Below are 6000 nucleotides of genomic sequence, written 5' to 3'. Positions count from 1 at the left end.
AGAATTGGTTCCTTCTCCATCTAGCCAAAAAACGTTCTGTTCCTGACTTTGTTTGTGGTGAGCAACATGTACCCATGGTGCCTATAAGACCTGAGGACCTGGCCTGGGCATGACCATGCATGTCTTCCTGTTTGCGGAGTGGCTGTCATTGGCAGCAAGGTCATTGACAGGAATCCAGGTTGTGGGTTCCACTTCCCAAGGCCTTCTTCTCCTTCTCAGAGCCTGGAGGCTTTTGGGTTTCTGGGATTCGGATGGGCCCATTGCTCACTGTTGGTGAAGCCTTTACCCAAGAAAGCTGCCCCTGAACTCATCTTGGTTCTGAGATCTCTGGACTAATGAACAGTTGTTTGAAGCTAAATAAGTCATCCTTCCTTTTTCTAATATCCAAAAGTTCTATTTATATCCAACATGACCTGTAAAATAATTAAGAAATGGGAGGGGCTACAGAGATGGCTCAGCATTTAAGAGCTTTTGTTATTCTTGTTTGAGACCTGGGTTTGGTTCTCAAGATCCACAGCGTGGGCTCACAAGCATCCAGAACTTCAGTTTCAGGAGAGCTAATGCCCTCTTTTGACCTCTGAGGGCGCCAGGCAGGCACTTGGCACACACACGTACATGCAGGTGAAAACACATACACATAAAATAAAAGTAAGTATAAAAACATTAAGAAATGGGAGAAGGTGTGAATGTTGGTTTTCCTTCTCTTCCTCTTTGCGAGTGGTAGGGGAAATGAGTACAATTTGTTGAGTTCCTTATTACCTCTCATTAGACACTTTTATATGTAAACAAATTACCTGAAGTACAATAAAACTGTAGAGTTCATTTGAATAGGAAGCAGTTTATGAACTGGGGAATGCCAGAGTGAGAGAGAGAGAGGCTTACTGTTCTGCTAGATTAGCAGAGGCAAGAATTTACAAGGAAAATTAGAAGCAGAACAAAGATATCATTCGATTGGCTGTATCCAAAATTCCCTTTGTGCCTTGCCTGTCAGAAATTCCCTGGCCACATCATCTGACGTTGGCTGCCATGCATGGGAGTGGCTGAGTTTTATTTCCAGCTGACATTTTGAAGCAATGACTAACAATTGCCCAAATGAAGAGTTGCTTCTCTTTGCAGTTTAACCAAGAGCGAAGTTACGTTTGAGGCCTAGTTGTGATTGCTCAAGAATTTTCTAGTCCTTGTTTACATTTTGTTTTTGCCATAACGGCGCCATACAAAATTCAAAGCATGGCTACAAAAGGAAAAGGAATGTTATCCCTTTATTTATGTTTTTATATGTTAAAAAATGGGGTTCAGTGTACACAGAAGATATGAAAACCCGCTAAATTTTTACATTCTGTCTTGGAGGAACCCCAATTTTGCCTGTATTTTCAGTCTCTTTTATTCTATCCAACACAGGGCACGATTGCTGATAATGTCATTTTCAGGGAGAATAAGTCGCTAAAATGGGATCTTTACAAAAATGGATGAGGAGAATGTGTGGGATAAAGGAGACAGGAATGAAGTTGATGCAATTAACAGCCACATATAAAGTGACACTGATTTTTTTGGCTCGCCTCATCTTGCTGGGATTTTACCGTATTCGACAGGCCATGTCTCCTCTCTATCCCCAGTGCGGGAAAATAGCCCTGAAAAGGAGAAACACATGTGGAACGATTTGGTGAGGGCCGAACGTGGACTCCTAGGGCTAAGCAGTATCCCCTCCAGCCCCTGTTCTTGTTTGTCTCCTGCTCTGAGCCTTCCAGGATGGAAAGGAGAGGGAGGGCTACGTCTCCCCACCTCGCCCTGCCACCTACTCACCTTTCTGCCATTCAGCAAAGGTCAACACAGGTATCACCCTTGGTGTTTAAGTTCATGAAGGAGACGGAAAGGAAGCAGCCTAGAAAATGAATCACGGTAAGGCAAGCAGACAAGGCAGCTGGGGGGAAACTCTGGAGTCTGACGCCGAATAAATGCACACTGCAGCACTGAGATTATCACAAAACTCTAAACAAAAGCAAAGATATCAAGTGAACTCTTTGCTGGGCATTCCCATGGTGTGCCTACTGGCAGAGAAACACCAGGCTAATCATTTTAGCTGCAGTTGTAGCTCAAAAGGGTGCTTTTCTTTACCAGAGCCCCAGACTGAAGGGTACAGAGGAAATAGCTTACATTTTTTTCTTTTGCTGTGTTCGTATGAAGATAGATGTACGTGTGTCTGCGCGTGTATATCAGAATATGTATAGAGGCTGGAAGCCAAATCCGTGTCATCCTCTGGCTTTGAGAGACCCGGAATCCACAAGTTGACAAGACTGGCTTCTCAGTGAACTCCAAGGATCAGCCGGTCTCTGTGTCCCCTCCACTCCGTGTGCTAGGGTTACAGGCACCTCCTGTCGTACCCGGATGTTAAGTGGGTGCTGGTCCCTGTGGTGGCACAGCAAGCACTTTCCCCACTGAGCTACCTCTTCACTCTGGAAACAGTGGCACAGTCACAGCTCTGGACACTGTATTCAGAACGGAGATCAACAGGCCTGAGCACTGATAGGCAGAGGATGTCTGCAGGAGATTCCAGCCGCACTACCACCTGGTTTAAGAGCCCAAGATGACGAATTCTTGATTAAATGCAGAAGATAAGAAGTCCTGAGTTGATTTTTTTCTCATTTCACATTAAACTCCCTTGATTTAAACAGTTCAGGAGTATGACATAATTCAGACTCACTTTTAATTATGCATATAGATATTTATTTACTAATTCTGGTGAGATATTTCTTAATTTCCATTAATGCCGTTGACTTCTATCTTCCTGTAGAACATTCTTGTTAATGTTGCTTGAATGCAGTTAGTTCTGTGTTTTTCTAGATGGTTCCGTCATTAATTCCACTTGGAACCAATGCTTTTATATTCTTGCTGAAGGGCACTTCCCTCTCGCTGTGAATTCACTGATAAAGCCACTTTATCAGAGTCCACTTCTGTTTCTGGGAGGAAAGGAATGAGTGATAGGTTTGGAGGAAGACACGAGAGGGAAATGTGTGTAACACTCCATTTGGAACGTTAGAACTGCCATGTTCCCAACGGAGGACACAAGAGGCCACCCTTTGGTATGACTCTGGTTCTGTGATTGACTCTCTGCAGCACTCTCTGTTCTATGAAGCATCTTTTAGCGTACCATGAGCTACAAACTCTTCCTGAGAGCCTGTCCAAACCGGGAGCTAGGGGCCAAACACCGACGTAGGGTAGTTCAGCCTCTTCTCAACGGGCGGTACACAGTGCTGTAAGCCTCAAGAGCACAACAGAAAACCATGCTGCGCGCAGAATGTGGGCCTCTGAGTTAGGCACTCTTCTAAAGCAAGTTCTATGCCGTGCTGAAGGACTCTGCCACTTGGCCGACATGATGCCTTAGACCTACTTGACCTGCGCACCACCCCTGGCCATAGGAGGGGGCAGAGGAAAAGTAAACAGAAGCCACTTCTGGCCCACAGCAGCTCACTAGGTGCTTTTCCTCGCTCTCCGTTGCACCCGAGAGGGTGGATGGAGCAAAGACGTCAGTCATTTTCAGAGAAGGGAGCAGGCTGATTTCTGTGTAACTGAAGCCTCAGCAAAACTTCCAGCCATAAATGCTTCCATTTGTGAAGTAGTATAATGAGGCTTCAATTTCTTCAATATGTAGCTCCACTCCCATATACTTTGATTTGGTTTCTGCTGGTTATTAGGCTAAGACAGCTCCGTGTTCTTAATCACATTCTGTCTAGCATGATTGGAGGATCCGCTCTTCACATATTTTTCAGAAGTCTTGAGAATCAGTCACTGGTGTGAAGGAATAAATTAGATTGAGTGCTGCTGGCGGGAGTGGAGCCCCAAGTACCCTCCCTGTGCCACAGGGATGGGCCCCTCCTTCCTCAGTTCTTTGCATTCAAGTATAAGAAGAATTACCTGCTGCCTAATGTCCCTTCCTGCCTTCTGGTTTCACTAGCCAGCATACTGTGGTTGGAGCTGGTGTTGAAGTTAAGCCATGACGGTTGGTTTATTCCGACGGTCATTCCTGTTCTGTTTGGTTCTTCGCCAACAACAGCAAAGGGCCATACAGTCTTCAGTGTATGCATGCTCATTGCTAGATTGGGCCATGGCTGATGAACAAGAAGAGGAAGAAAGAAAATCGCTTCTACTTTTGGGGGGTTTATATGGAGCCTGGTAGTGTGTCAACTACACTGCTTCTCACCGAACCTCATATTTAATCTTCACTCGTAAATGGAGAGGCACAGAGAAGATAACAATACAAGGTGACACAGCTGGGGAGATACAGGGCCCTGGAACCCTCACTGTGTGCATGTCACACCCACACAGCAAGGACTCCCATGAGATGCTCAGGAGATGGGTACATAGGAAGTGTCCGTCTTCCACAATTAAAGCAACTATTATTGAAGACACTGAAGCTGCTGTGGCCTTCTTCCAAGGGCAGTAACGTATGCGATGAACCATCCTTTATGGCACTAATAACTGGGCTTCTGCGCACCACCATGGCTATTACTGTTTTCTATTTGACACTTGGCCAGGTCTTTCTCTTCTTTACTTCCAGGCTAATAATTAGATTTAAATCCTTGACAGAACTCTAAACATCACCACAGGGAGTTCTACATTTCCTTACTATTGCCTACAAAGATTTCATTTAAAAAAGGTCCTTTGAAATTATCAGGAAGTTAGTCCCAGCAATAGCTTTTTTAAGAAATCTGTTATCTTACTGAGGCTTTTGAAAAACACATGCTGCTTTCTCCCTTTTTGCCAAGAGAGACCATCCCTTCTTTTTAATCTCCAGATGGAAGATTTAAAATGCCCCTGAGGAATAAGGTGGATTGATCTAGACAGCATCTATGGTCCTAGAAAGTGTGAATCCAGGAATTCTGTCTTCATTTCATTACAAAACAAGTTTCTTTTCTATACTTAGTGAAACTGTGCTGGTTTTGTCTTTTAGGGGAAACACAAAAAACAAACTGTTCATTACAAATGAATTTCTCAACCTCTGTATCTCAGTCGCATGGAGCATAGCTGGAGAAGACTGTACATAGGGGTGTTAGCCTGGCACTATTCTGTTCTCTCTATAGTCACCTATCCATATCAAGTGTGGCTGTGATCATGGGAAGTCACTTTCCAGTCCTTTGAGGAACAAGACGGAGTCATATGAGGAAACCAGGAGTGGCAACATGGGCCTCATTAAGACATACAAAGGCAGATGAGTGTCCTCCCTGGAGACTCACCAGTCGAAGAAGATTCTCTTCTAAGTCCTGCTTTGTGGGACTGAGTGCTTATGAGGAACCTAGATGCTCTTTCTAGGCTCTAAGTTTAGTAGTGCTGGCTAGTTTTATGTCAACTTGACACAAGCCGAGTCACTGGAAAAGGAGGGAGCCTCAACTGAGAAAATGCTTCCATAAGATGTGGCTGAAGACATTTTCTTAATCTGTGATTGATGGGCGAGGGCCCATTGTGGGTGGGTCATCCCTAGGCTGGAGGTCCTGGCTTCTATATAAAGCAAGCTAAGCAAGCCATGGGGAGCAAGGCAGTAAGCAGCACCCCTCCTTGGCTTCTGAATCAGCTCCTGTTTCCAGGTCCCTGTCCTTTGATGATGAACTGTGCTATGGAAGCTAAGTTGAATAAAACCTTTCCTCCCCAAGGTGTTTTTGTCATTGTGTTTTTATCACAGCAATAGTAACCCTAAGACACTATCCATACAACAACAAAAAATAATGTGTCCAGAAGCCCAAGGATTGAATGTGGTCAATTATTCCAGTCAAATCCTTTAGTCAGATGTTTCTTTTGAAGAATGTAAATACATATTTAACATTTTTCCCAAGGCACATAAATGCAAGAACATTCAATTTTACTAAGTCCGGCTTTAAAAAACAAGTATGTGGAAAAACTGTATAATTTTAAGATACAATTTTTTTTTAGGCAATTAAATGTCCCACTGTCAATTGACTTAAAACATAAAACTTCTATAGTTTGTTGGTCAGCTTTCTTTGAGCAGAAACG

The sequence above is a fragment of the Chionomys nivalis genome, chromosome 3 (genome assembly GCF_950005125.1).
Source record: "Chionomys nivalis chromosome 3, mChiNiv1.1, whole genome shotgun sequence".
Lineage (NCBI taxonomy): Eukaryota > Metazoa > Chordata > Mammalia > Rodentia > Cricetidae > Chionomys > Chionomys nivalis.
This window is presented reverse-complemented; position numbering follows the sequence as displayed.